The sequence below is a fragment of the Anser anser genome, assembly GCF_964211835.1.
Source record: "Anser anser genome assembly, chromosome: 11".
NCBI lineage: Eukaryota > Metazoa > Chordata > Aves > Anseriformes > Anatidae > Anser > Anser anser.
Window position 1 is genome coordinate 20,411,271 of NC_139732.1, and position 14,706 is coordinate 20,425,976.

The 14,706-nt window shown below is 38.2% G+C and overlaps 1 protein-coding gene across 7 annotated transcripts in view; it reads right to left on the bottom strand.

The window, feature by feature from the left end:
* Window positions 1-14,706, bottom strand: part of LOC310905355 (uncharacterized protein) — a 177,283-nt gene that overhangs the window by 115,891 nt on the left and 46,686 nt on the right. The window contains exons 1-2 of one of the 7 annotated variants that reach the window (XR_014588960.1): window positions 497-1,058; window positions 353-402 (exon numbers count right to left, since the gene is read on the bottom strand). The exons of 3 other annotated variants lie outside the window; for them this stretch is intronic. The gene's annotated coding sequence lies outside the window, so the exon portion shown is untranslated. Of the gene's footprint in view, window positions 1-352; window positions 1,116-14,706 lie in introns of those variants that run through there. 3 more of the 7 variants (XR_014588959.1, XR_014588961.1, XR_014588968.1) reach the window with 3 other exon arrangements.

Below are 14,706 nucleotides of genomic sequence, written 5' to 3' on the forward strand. Positions count from 1 at the left end.
AAAGATACTCACATAGTTTTAGGATGATTGACATATGGAAGAAAATATCTATACGTTATTTGTTCAGTTCATTAAATTGTTTACTAAAGTCTTAAACATTTAATCCAAATATTCAGTCTCCAACTCACGAATTACCCATAAGTAACTTCATAGTTTGTAGAGGCCCCCCTCCCCCCAGGAAAACAACAACAACAACCTTCAGAAAACTGAGAGAAATCAAGAAAAAAAAAATGCAAATAGTTAGAAGGCTAATAGATATTTCGCCCCTCACTCCCAGCTTCAGGTTTCTCATTTTGGTGATCAACAACAGACCTGACAAAGCACAAAGGTTAGGAGTTCGGATTTCACTTACCTCTCCAATGGGGAGCTAGGTAAGAAATCCTTATGAAAACACCTGTTCTTCTATCCAGAAAATCCAGTAACAAAAGACAGAAGCACTGAGTCCAAAAATAGTACTGACACTTCATTGAAAAAATGTCTGTATGAGAAGAATTACCAGCTAAACATTTCAGTCCCAGTTTGTAGCTCTTCCACCCTCTAGTAACTCATGTGACCTTCAATCCTACATGCAGCCTACTAACTACACCAGCAGCACTGCCCCCCCAGAAAATATCAATAGATTTCAGGTGACTGATCCATGTGTTTTCTCTTTTTTTTTTTTTTTTTGTTAGGGCAGAATACTTCTTAAGTGGCCTTGATTAATGTCTGGAAAGCACTAACACATATGGACTGTATTGGAATCCCTTATGTAAGTATTGAAACCATGAATCAGCTGCGCTGTTGAATATGGGTAGTTATTCATGTGGAAAAATAATATTTTAGATAAAATAATGCTAATTTTTCTCAGGAGAGTTCTAAATTTGTTTTCTGTATACATATGAAGTAGCTAAATGCAAAACATTTACAAATAAAAAGTATCCTGATGGATTTATAATAAGAATGAGCTTGAGAAAGCAGTTAGAATGTAACTAACATCAATAGAAAAAAAAATGAGAAAACTAGCTATATGAGACACATGCACTCATTAAATTACCATTCCCTTTTTTCATAAATGCAAAACTTGGCAGTTTTGCATCATTAAGATACACTTTCCTGAACATGCCCACGAGTTTGGATGTGTTGACTCAACTCACCAGAGACCCTGCCTGAAGATCTCGCTGTGCTTTAGGGACTGTAGCTGAGATGCAGTATAGAACAGCTCCCTGCACTTACAGCAAGACATGATCCTAGTGTGAGTTTCTAGGCTATCTCCAGGGAAAAGGGTGTTGTTTTGTTTTGTTCTGTTTTGTGTTTTTTTCTATCCCACATACTGCTCCCAGATACTGTTTAAATTAAATAAACCATTTCTAAGCACCTCACTAGATTCCTGGCTGGTGCAAGTCCATACAGCTGATTTCATTTCTGTGTAATGACTACAGTTTACCTCCACCTGAGCTCTTGCTTAGGATCTGCAGCTGATGGACCTATTTAATCTGGTTGGGGGATGATGTTATTTCAGGGAAGAAAAGACCTGAAAAGAATTTTAAAAGTCTATATATCTGAAAAAACTCTTTTAAAAACCTGTTCTATTACTAAACCTACTGGGATATGAAATGAATGAACTGATAAGGAGACTTTCAAGACAGTCAGCTACATTCAGTATTTATTCCTAGAAACTTCCTTTGTATCTGCCTTTACTACAGATCTTGTCCATTAATATAAAAATGCCACCAACGTTTGTTTGGTTTTAGCTCAAAGCCCTTTGGGTTCTGTGCAGCATAACCAAAGGGCACAGCTGAATCACAGCCCAAGCACTGGGGTGAAAGTATCTTCTCTAAGGGGTTCTATAGTGCAGTCAGGGGGGGCACTTGCACACAGTGAGCTAACCTTCATCAGCACTGCCCCCAACAGCAGTGTGCCTACCTCTGCTGCAGGCTGGGGGTCTTGCCTTCCACCGACACTAGCATTCATAAACCACCACTGTCACGTCAGATAGACAAGGTTGTCATGTAAATGCACAAGATTTAAGGTGCAGAAGAGGTGCACCAAGAACTCTTAATTGAACTCTCTCCTGTAGCAGCTGCTGAGATTTAGACCAGCTTCATGCAAGACACCACAACGTGTAATATGGAAGCGTTGCCTATGTTACACTGTCTCCTTGCCTATCCTAAACTCTACTTACTGCAGCCCAGTGGGCAGAACAGCCCCTTCTCTGTGCTGCCATTTATGAGAGATTCACAATTTGTCCTCAGTTCCCGCCCTGAGAAATTCTTGTCCATCTGGACAGAGATTTTAGCACCATTTCTCAACTAACGAAGTCATTTCTGCTTCTGTTAGAATCAAGCAGGGCTGGATTGAAAGCCTGGAAGCGGCAGGCAGGGTGGAATGACAGAATTAGGAAACTTCAAGCTTCAATCCTAAAATGAAAACCCTTTTTCTAGTCAAGTATTTTTCCCACTTATGCCAACCAAGAGACCCTGTATCATTGCTGGCATGTTTTAAAAAGAAAAGGGTGTGTGTCTGCTCCAGTTCTCTTGAAGAACCGTTCAAGAGACTCCCTGTTGTACCTGTATTAGGCCAGGGTAAGCCAGAAATCACGAATCTCACTCCTTTTTCAACCATCCCAATATCTGTGGCTTTTGTTCTTAGTCAGAAACACTGAGCTTTCTCTGTAGGGATTTGAGGTGACCTAAGGGGGTCACGATGATGTACAACCCAGACACCTGTCCTCAGCTGAACTGTGTACACTCCTGGCCCATCTCACTGGTATCTAAGGTATGACATGTCAGTTTGAATCACCTCCAGTAGAGAAATCCTACTATAGACAGCCTTTTAATTTGCACAGTTATACAGTAAATCAGTGACACATTTAACATACACAGCTTCGTATCCAGAATCCCAACCTGACATCCTGGACTCACTGACTTACAGGAACTGTAATGTATCAGTGCAGCATAACTGTGCCGTTACTACAGTGAAATCAATATTTTAACAGCAGATTTCTTCTAATAGCTTTCAGGGCCAGGCTGTGGTTTGAAGAGCAATGTTTCCAAGGGAAAAACTGCAGAGGTGATGTATCACACAAGAAGCAGCTTAAGCCCATCTAGCTTCTTTTCAACAGCAGCAGCAGCAGCCTGTGCTCACTGCAAGGTGGGCACAGAATGAGGCCGCATCACTTGGACCAGAGTAAATGGCTGCAGAAGACTCAGGGTAACAGAGTAGTCAGGCTCAAGACATTCTGTGGTTTCCCCATCAATGCAGCTACCAGATGGTTTTTCCTCCCTCAGGAATCACCCTTGCGCTTCAGTGAAACAGATTCTTGGGAGGAGCTCACCGTGTTTTCAAGACAGATTTCCTTTCCATTTTTATTATTCTTCTATCTCTGCAGAAGGATGGTATAGGAAGCATTTAAGTAAATAACTAAACCATGATAGGGAGTGGAGCAAGTGACATTTCTGCCTTCTCTTTGTAGTCATCTGTCAAGACTCAGGTTGCAGAGATTTAGAAAGCTTGAAGTAATAGTAGTTCAATGCCCCTGTAAGACAGAACTTCTCATTGTGACTGGCTCACTGTCAATTTATAACCTGGAGCACGAAGCCTTTTAAATCCTCTGTAATTTTTCAACTGCAGGAGATTTGGGCATCTTATCGGTGAAGAAATAATATTGTTAAGGTGTCTTCCTTGCGAGTGTTTCAGGCTTCATGTTAAATCCATGAACTCCTTGTGTTCATTGGATTTGTCTAGTATATTAACATTTCAGAAGCTGTGGAAGAGAAGTTGTAAAGTTTGTGTGCTGCCAGCACTAGGTATCTCCGAGTCACCTGGGTTACAGCTGGTTATACAGATAATAACGCATAAACATTCCTACCATGGGACGTTGATCAGCATACTTTATTAAAGGGCACAATAACACTGCTTAGCCAGGATATCTAATAAAGGAAACTGTCTGATGTGCAATAGAATATTCCAAGTGATGGCCTCGCTGCCCTGCCGTTCTGATAAGGGCCTGTCACATCTAACATTCTGGCTCCAGAAATGGCCTCTGATTCATGACTCGGGGTGGAAAGTCTCTTCACCTTGGCTCTGCACTAAGACAGCATTTGTTCACCTCTGTTATCTACTGTACTTACAGGTTCCCTGCTTGAACTATGATACATGAACCATTATCATTTTTGCTGTAAAGACACTGTCATAAAATAACCCAATCTTTTGTTTAAAACTACCCATTGTGATTCTTGTGCTAGCAAGCTCCCTTAAACAGCTACATACTGCCTGTAATGCACACACAGAACACAAGCTTCCCTCTCTTGGTTGCCTTGGTATAAAGTCATAACACCACTAAGCATTTCCACTAGAAAAAAAGCCAAGATGAGCTGTAGTGCTGGTACAAGTCATACAAGTTAGATGAGTTGCTGTGAAATGCTACATATTATTTTTGAGGGACTCTTTAATGGTTCCAGGCTAACTGCATTGACAAAAAGGATTACTGCACAGTAACTTATAGTCATGTTTACCGCATCACCACCTGACCACGTGAATAATAACTTGTGTTGCTGCTATAACCATTCTAGTAATGCCGGAAATACATTTTCCTCTAGCTCATCAACTAAAATAACATCCACATCTCTGTGGCTTGAGGAATGCAGCATTCAAAACCTAACTTTCAGGAATCAGACTAGTAGCCCCCAAACGGAAATGAATAAAATGCAAAGCACATCATCTCAGCCAGGAAAAAGGTTATTATTAAATGTTTTCCTATATATATATTTAATCTGGGAATGGATTCAAAGTATTAATCAAAGCTATATTCTGGCTAGTCTTCTAGCATCGCTCACTGCAGCAATTTTATTCTCTATACATGTGCAGAGACAACACAAAAGGTCTTGGCATTTGAAAGTCTGATACAATTTAATTTATAAGTTTGTCTGATAAACACTTCAAACATATCAAAATGTAGGAAAAAATATTAAACTTGACAAACAATATGGTTAAGGCAGAGTAAATCAAACTCCCCCATACAAATCTAGCCTGCCTACTCACCAGAGATGGAGTATTCCAGAAAATTCAGGTCTGACCCAGAGCACACAATGTCACTGGAAGACTCCAATTCCTTTTAATAGGCTGGGGAAGCCAATCTTCAAGCAGCAGGCTAAGGAGCTGTTGAAATTATCCTCCCATCCTAGATTCCTTATGTTGGTTTTGTTTTTGTTTTAATGGTTACTACTTTATTCAAGGGAGGAAGGGAGAATAAAAGAGATGTAACTTGTCTTTTAAAGAGCAGTTTCAAGCAAGTGAGTAGTGAGTGTTGCTGCTGTGTTGGTGTTAAATGCTGTTATAAATTGGGGGTGATTTGATTTGATTTGACTTTGATGGTATCTAAGGGAAATGAAAATAAAGTCAGCAGGAAATGTGTCAATTCTTCATACAAGTCGACACAGTGATTGTTTCAGTAACAGTGATATAGTTTGCCATAAACATTTCTATTGGGAAAGCACTACTATGCTATGATCACTGCAGCAAATAGCATCAGAAAAATCCACATATAACAGTAGAAATTAATTTTACAAACAGTGCTGTTAAGAATATAGAAGTGGCACCTGTGAGGAGGGGTGGAATTTGTCTGTGTGCAAACACAGTGCACGAAGCTGTGTACAGACAGAGTTGGGGGGGGATTGATGAACAGACTTATCTGTGGAATAAGAAGAGAAACTGAAGAACAGTGAGAAAAATGAGTTATTAACAAAATGTAAGCTTTAAGGTGTTCTTTCTTCATCTGTTTTTACAGAATAAATAGATCTAACATTTCTCTTCATTGGTGATTTAGGCTTAAAGTCATTTTCCCTGGTTTGTTCTGCGTGTCTGTATAGTGTGAAATATTGAAATATATTAAAAAGAGAGAGAATAAAAAAAACTGTTCAGGCCTTATAGTTAAGGCATATTTCTGTCAGCCTTCAGATTTTCCAGTAGCAAAAGTCAGCAAATACTTTTATATTGTACATTACACAATGATATGCACCTACATAAACACAGCACATTAGCAAAGCCTTCTGGTCTCTAAATTATTTTTTGCTTATTTCCGAAATATGCAGGTGTTTTATACAGAAAACCAATTATTTCCCACTGAATTATGAAAAAAGCTACCGTGCATAGACAAGCCACCAGTTTTCTGAATGGAAAAATGGATAAGCTGCATGTGACCTGATGCTCACAAGAGCCAGAAGTCTGACAAGTCATTTCTACTGTCTGGAATATCCATAAAAAAGGGGACAGGATGGGAAGGATGTTGTATGAGTGATTAAGTCTGCCATTGGAAAAGACCATTTGGGCTTTCTTCATGAACCCTCTCTGTTAAAAAGAATAAATGGTCTTTGACAAGAAATAGTGTCAAGTGAAGAACAAGCACATGAGCAGTAGTTAGAAGGATGGGGTCTCCTGGAGATCTCCTGTTGCTTTAAAAGAAACCATAGCCAATACAGCTGAGAAAGCAAAAATGCAGATTAAATTGTACGGAGACTATACAAGACAAGGCTCCCAAGCCTGTTGAACATGCTTTCAGTATGCTGCTCTATTGATCTTGGGGGGGGGGGGGGGGGGAGCAAATCCTAATAACTAATTTGTCTCATTGCCTTCCAGCAAGCAGAGAGTTCTTATAGACATACAAGCTTTGCAGAATGACTATACCGTGATATGGAGAATGCCTTGAAATTTCATAGAAAACTCAGTGTCAGCCTACATCTACTGGGTCAGTCAAGCTGTGAGGGACTCCTTTCAGATTGGGTATGGAATTTTAAAAGTTCCTCTGAAAATTTCAGACAAGTTTTACAGTAGAGCTGATGAGCAGATAAACTCTTGGAGTTCTGTCATCAGCTTTACCGAAAAAGAGTGGTTTTGTTATTTACTTTTCTCTTTTGGCATCGATGCCTCAGCCAACTAAACAGCTGTCCTAAAATGTACTAAGTCCTTTCCACAGGAAAATTATATATATATATATATATATATCAGTATTGCAACAAAACATTCCTTTTTATCTCAAACATTTCAGCTGAGCCATCTAAACAAAACATCTCTGGATGTGATAAAGCTGAGCATGACTCCAAAATATTCTCATTTACAGGACATATCCAGCACATCACAACTTAGAACAGCCAAAAAATGAATAGAACTTAAGAAACCAGGAGTTCCTCAGTAACACAGTGTCTTAAAGCTCAGTGTACTGGGTAACTCAGCTCCCTCTGAATCACTCCTCTATTTCCTTAAACTGGAATTTAATCTCTGTGTTTGGATGGTAAGTCATGGTAACACAGATTCACTTCATGGTATTTATTAATAGTCACTGTTTTTTACAAGACAAACAGCTTTCAGATGGATTTCCAAAGAGGCAGATAACCGACTCACCAGAAAAAACGTTTTTCAAAGAGTAAAAACTAATGCATGTCTGCATGAATTCTACACGTCTCTAGTATGTCCTATTCCTCCCCCCACATACAGGTTTTTTGTTTTTCTAAGTTAAATTTTTGGATGTGTCATGTTCTTTTCTCTTTCCTGTGGCACATAACTGTCATTCATTTCAGTCTGCAGATTTTGTAATTAGCTCCGTGGTATGGTACATGCATTTTCTAATGTAGAATATAACCAGCAGCTCAGGAGTATTGCGATATCTGGATCTGACATGACTGGGAGATGTTCACTGGTGTTTAAATTAAAAGTAAGAGGCTTGCTGCATCTCTAGGTGAGATATTCAGTTCAGGAAAGTCTTAGATAAAAGTCTCTTCCCCTTCTAGTGTGCCTAACTCCCAAAAGCTTGCCTTAAAACTACAATGTTATAATAGGATGGTAAGGAAAAACAGGATGGTTTTATGATATACTCTAATTACTGAAACTAATTAAAATAATACATATTACTTTTTCAAAAAACTACAACAAAATAAAGCAGTAAGTTAAGCATCAAGAACAAAACAAAAACAATATTTAGCAGTCTGATAGGTATCCCTCTGTTCCTCTGATGTAATATAAGGCACAGGAAATGTCTTCATGAAAATTGTTTGTGTGTTAGAAGTGTTTTAGAACTACAGCTTTTTATTATTCAGCCAGGACTGAAAGCATTGCAAAACACAAATGTAATGTTCTTTCTTGTTTCTTAACACATACTTAGGTTCATTCAGCCTTTTTTGTACCAATCTGGTAAACTTCCCAGTGCGGACAGATGTGGTTTATTGTCTAATTGCTGTATTTATCCTATGACTGGAATGGGTGATACTTATTGGATTAGATTCTTTACTTTCACAGTCTGTCCACAACGAGTTCTTTTGCTAAAGGAAACATCAAGCAATTTTTAAATGTGACTTAGTCATCATCCAATTCTCATCACATTTATTGGCTGGTTTAGTCGTGGAGAAGAGCATGATTCCAAATAGAAAGATGCCTTGGATATTTTTACTACTTCAAGAATGTTGTGCATGCTCCAGTGGGCAAAAAATGCTCAATCCTGTTTTAGAGCAGGATTCAACCATGCTGAGACTCATGACTATCCTTGCTATTCCCTTTATAAACCTCTCATTATGGGTTGTCGAGAACTGACCAGCTCATGATGTACTTGCTCTGCCCCTGCAATTCCTCAGCTTTCTCAGCTTACTCACAAATCCGTAGCTGGTGCAGATGTTCATAGTTTCACAGATTTAACTGAATCCATGACATCTTCAGCCAGCTAAGATTTTTCATTTCTGCATTTTAGTGCTGCCTAGCTGGTACCTTTTACAGCTACAGGATTCACTAAAGCATTATGAACGTTGCATTTAAAGGAGAAGATGAAAAGACAAAATAACTCTGTATTACCACAGAGCGCCAGGAGTGGCTCGAACAGTAACCCACCTCACACACCTCACAGGACCATGGCTTAGGGATCTGTGTAACTTCCCTTGCATTATGAAGTACAAAACCAAGCCAGCATTGTACACTGGAGGCTGCTGTACCAAAGTCTAAATGAGTAAACTTTGCATTTCCTCTCTAAAGTGAGAGAGCAGGGGAATCAGAGGTTTCTAAAGATGCTGAAATAGTCAGCTAAAATACATTACTAAGGCTTCCTGGGCTTCACAACCTTTTGCTGCCAAATTACTGGCTGTGTATCTATGTCTAAATGCAGGTATTTCTTCTATTTCCAAAGTTTACCTTTTTAAAAATATCACAAAATAATACCATTCATCTCTCCCCCCAAATTCACTTCCATGGCTATCTCATCCATTTCCTTTTTAAAGCAATCTGCATTACAGCATTTCAGGCTGAAAAGAAGCCACTTTCTCTTCTCTGAGACGAAAAAAGCCATTATAAACCTGAGAGAAAATTCATCCTAAAGAAACAAACAAAAATGTGTCTGTTGCTTCCTTTTAACTTCAAAACAATCAATTCAACTGTATCTATATTTCTTTAAAAATAAAAAGCTTTCCCAAATTACGACCTTCTGCTGCCTCACTCTTAGCTATTTCATGGCTGACTTACAGCCTTGAGAAAAAAAAAGAAGCTCATTACAGAAAAATCGGTATAGCCTCAATTCCAGCAGCCCAATCGGTTACTTCAGCCATTATTGTGACTAATAATCACTTTATTATGAATGAATAGGGGCAAAAGACTGATGGTGAGAAATGCAAAGAAAACCGTGTACATAAATATCCATTACTATCAATGGATGACAAAAATAATTTTTAAAAAGCTATCTAATGGGAGGCAGATTTCTATTTTAAAGGCCACTATTAATTCCTTTTTAGTTCAGATGGACAAATATTGATTAACACTTATGGCTAACACAGTTACATAGGTAACTTCAACCGCAGTTGCTCTCATGAAACCCAGGGGAGAGGAAACCATTAGTGCCATCTTAGGTTGGTCATCTGAGAATTTCCTTTCCTTCAGTTCCTTTGAAATGTGATAGAAAAGAGTGTACAGCTGGGAAGGATTCTCAGTGACAAATGTTACATTTAGAGCTGTCATAAGCATATACTTTCAAATATCACTCTCCAGTGTGTGCGAAATCTCCTGACAGCCTCCTTTGTATGCATTAGGTATTGGGGAAAGTTGACCTAGGATGAAAATACTCTGCCTCAAATCTTTTCACACTTCTAGACAACAAGATATACAGCCAGACTGGGTCAAAGAGTTGAGGCTATAAAGAAAAATCCTGAGCTTTTTATCATCTTATAGCGCCTAGGAAATGAATGTACCCACAAAGAGGAGAATGTTTAAAAGCTGCCTAGTAACTTGCTATAAAATTTAAAATTCTGTCTACTGGATGCCATGCATAGATGTTTACTACTTTCAAACAATTCCTATATTCACAATGCATATATACTCAAGGAGTTCATGTATTTTTACACTTTGCCTTTCCATCCCTACGACCTCAGCAGACAAGCAGTAAACTCCATCAACTCCCCTTCCAGAAAACAAGCCATATATCAGCAAAAGGAGATTAGACAGTCCTTCTCAAAGCAGTTTTTCCAGGATGCTGACTTTCCATTGCCTGATCATCAGTAGCTTCAGCTGAAGTTCTGAAAACTCAGCTCTTCTGAGAACAGGACAAACTGAAGGAGTATCCCCTTCATCTCAAAAGGCTTGTTATGAACACAAAAGATGGATGGGTCCTACTTAGGGTCCTTGTAAGGATACCAAGATATGGTGTTGCTGTTTGCTGTAAAGACGCCCTGCCTGCTTGATAAAGACCTTAAGGGAAGTGAGGCTGTTAAATTCTTTAATGGACAGAATTTCTGGTGTGAGTGAAATCACATTCCCTGAATCTGTAGTGGCACTTGGTTTTGGAGTCTCAAGATTTATCCATATGCCAGTTTTTAAAACAGATCCCATTCCACATCCCTTTACTACCAAGAGAAATTCTGCAATTAGCAAAAAAAAAAAAGATTGGCAAATTGGCAAAAAGATATACACCAAACATTATTTGTCACTTATTTTTCTTGAATAAGCCTGAACCATTCCACTCTGCATGCTAAAAACCATACATTCCAAGCCTCTACATATACCAGACAACACACCTTATTTTTCAAAAAAAATTGTTCAAAATTATTTTTAAATTGGAAATGTCAATTAGTCATTTAAAAATGCTTATAGTTACTTAAAGGAATTCCAATTCATACCAGGTAAAATACAATGACTTCAAATTATATTTTTTCAGTTTATCAAGGAAACATCACATTTTCTTTTATGGGAGGACCCTGCCCTTTACAATAGAGATAAAAAAAAATCATAACATCATTTTTTTCTACTTTAACAATATTGAACTGTGAATTTAGAAATCCATTATTTGCATTTTTGAATTTGATTCAAATTTCTATTTCTGTAAGAATAGCAGAAGATCTGGGAATAAATATAGTTTTCTTTGTATTTAAAAAAATATGGTACATAATAACTGTGTTTAAAAAATAAAAACATAAGATTTGCATATATACTGGAATTTAAGTAACCTGCTTAAGTAAATGGCTGATTTAAATGGATTTATATAGATTTAAGAGGCTGTGAAACTTGTTCTTTGTTACAACTTCATTCTCCTTATGTCTTACATTGGTAAAATTAATAGATTTTTGAATGGCTTCTTATTTCCTTCCAAATGCTAACTAACCTTGAATTGATGTTGTGGGAATATAACTGTCTGAGGTGCAGAAGCTGTGGATTCAAGATTTGGAAAAAAAAAAAAAAAGGAAAAGAAAAAAAAAGAAAAAAAACTCTAAATTGCACGGACATGTTTCTATCCTGTCCCTGTTCTCTTGTCCTCACTCTTCCCTGTGTGAGATATTGCTGTGACTTCATTCCGGTTTTGATAACTGAAAAAGCCTGACTAAATAGACTAAATAAAGGGGAAAACACAAATCCTGAAAAGAAAACATCTGTGGTCTTTATTTGTAAGCAATAACCATCACTAGAGAGGTGGGGAAACATTTCTCTTCAATACAATCCCAAATAATGCAGCTCTGCTTGGTTTTCTGAGAACATATGTTATCACAGGATAATCTCATTCCATATTCTCCATTTCTTCTATGCTTTTTCTTTTCCCTTATAGGCCTCTACTTCACTAGCATTTCATTGTGTCACGTTCAGAAACATCACTGGTAAGGACACAACCCCTGGCTTTTGCTTAGCCTTGTCTTGGGGGGGGGGGGGGGGGGGGGGGGGGGGAGAAAAAAAAAAAAAAAGAAAAAAGTGGTGACCCTCTGTTTCTGACCCGCTGATAACAGTGTTGGCAGTAAAACATAGTTGGAGCTCCAGAGGACTGCTGGCCTTTTTGTATTGCACGCACCAGCCAAGCCACAGCCCATCTGTACGTGTCTTTTGCTCTCAACATGAAGTTTTCCAACAAATAATCCAGTTCAGCTAAAACCTGACTAAATCTTGTCTCTTCTTTTCCATTGAAATACCACTCATATCTCTGCTCTTCCAAAATAATTGTCAGTGTCAGTCCCTACACATAGTCAGGATGAAAATTATGCTACAAAATCAATAATAACAGGATTCATGTTGAGTCACAAATTAAAAGCCTCTGACCTCAGAAAATCCAGGACCTGCTCTCTCATGCTCCTTCTTTCAACTCAGCCAAAGGGAATAATTCAAGGCCCAGGTGTGCAATGCTACAGAAGGGAAAGGGAATGTGCTTACTATATGAAACAGGTGTTGAATATTGTTTTAACTGCAGCCAAGTTAATAACATTCTAATGAGCAGTAATAAAGAGTCAAAAGCAATAAAAAGGGAGAAAATAATCTCTAGAGAATCATGCTGTACTTAATATACTCTGAGAGCAAAAGGTATTATTCAATGGAAGGGGAGGGAGGGCAAAGGAGAAAGAGGAAGGGGAGAGTATTGGATCTTATGATTTTTTGACCAGAAAAGAGGGAAGAGTGACAGATGTAGGGAGACTATAAACTCAAAATTTTGATAGAGTAGTGAATTTCCTAATACCAATGTACAACATACTTGGGATCACAAAAGCCTTTAGTGTTAGCTGGCATAAACAAAAATAATTCAATATCCCGTTTGTCTCCTTTGATGTTTTGTTCACAAACAACTCACAGAACCTGTGCCCAAAGAAGTGTTAGCACACATCTTCGTGACTTTGCATTTGAAATATCTCCAGATAATAAATGGCGAAGACAAGCAAGCTATGAATGAAGAGGCTTCATATTGGTAGGATCCGTGAATAATTTGAAGTAGGGATTGTTTGGGTAATCTTTTACATTAATTAATTTTTATTCACAGCAAAAGATAAGTCATACCTGTCTGTATGCAGGTTTTAAAAGCAAAAATTAATAAAATAGGAAAAGGAAGCATTACTTGCCTAAGTTTTCCAAGTGCTACTCTGAAGCATACACACATCATACATGAGCTGTCACAGTCATGTGCTTAGAAACTAGGTTGCAAAGAATGGTCTCTGGACTTCGAATCTGACATTGCTAGAGTCCACAAGGTAAACTCTGTGGCTTGTTTCCCATTCGTGCACTTAATGAGCAGAAGTTCTGTTTGTCTTCAGAGGAAATGCAAATGTAACCTGTCCTCACAAGATACGGTCCCGTACATAGTCAGAGAACTCTCTCGTGTGGAGTAGGCAGTCATTTCAACAAAAGCCTCGTCCAAAGGCTATGGAGATCAGTGGTGGTATGTCATTGCTTTGAGCTGGTTTTGGGTCATGACCTATATGAAAATGTCTATTCTGTGAGTGGAAGGGAGGGAGGAGCAGAGAGGCTGTTGTGTGTCTTTGTTCATTTTGTAACTCTCACATTTGTACTGCCATGAACAAATATTCTGACATCTCAAGATGGCAGTGAAAAAGAATCATTTTCCCTATAAATAAAAATCGGTCCTTCTTTCTTGCTGCAGGAAGTTAATTTGATTTGTACGTTGTCTGCATAATTTGAACAGTGTTAAAAAAACACAACAGAGCAGACCGCTTCACTGAACCTGGCATCCATATACCACATTATAAAAGTTACATACTTTTGCTCTAATTAACATACTTAATATTTAGCGTGTATATGTTTCAAACCTTGTTTTCAGCTCTGATTTCTCCAGAAGTTCCTCTTTTTATCCTCAGTGTATTGCAGCGATAACAACAAAGAAACTGCTGCCCTGATTTAATGCTCAGACTCCTGGCTACCATATAATATAATAAGATAGTTTTCTTTCTTATTTTAGGCTTTTCCACATCAACTGCCTGCAAAAATATCTAAGCTTTCTCCAATCAGAATTTTGAGGTCTTGAATATATGTTTTCTTAGACACTTCTGGGAGAGGGTCAAGGTGCCCAGAACTTCTGGAAACTTCTGGAACTTCCAGAACTTCTGGAAATCAAGGTATTGTATTTATCTTTGACATTTCAGTCTAATTCAGGTAAAGCACTGGAACCAGACTCTGCGCCTAACTGCATCCCTAACCCTGCACGAAGCCAGCAGTGCAATAAGAGTCTGTTCAGTGCACTCCTTGACCTGTCAGTGCACCAACTCTAAAGTCCTGCTTACATTTTTAATGTTTATTTCCCCATGGAAATGCACAAATCCCTTATGCTACACGAGTTAGAAGGGAGAAGTTCGAGTTCTTTTTCCAGCTCTTATTGCCTTATTACTAGATTTTAGCTGAAAGGATCTGAAAAGAAACCTAAATAAGGATTCTGAGTTCAGTCAACAACTATTTGGACAGAGGAGACATGAAATTGCATGTACAATTTTTTTTTAAATGCTTAGGTCT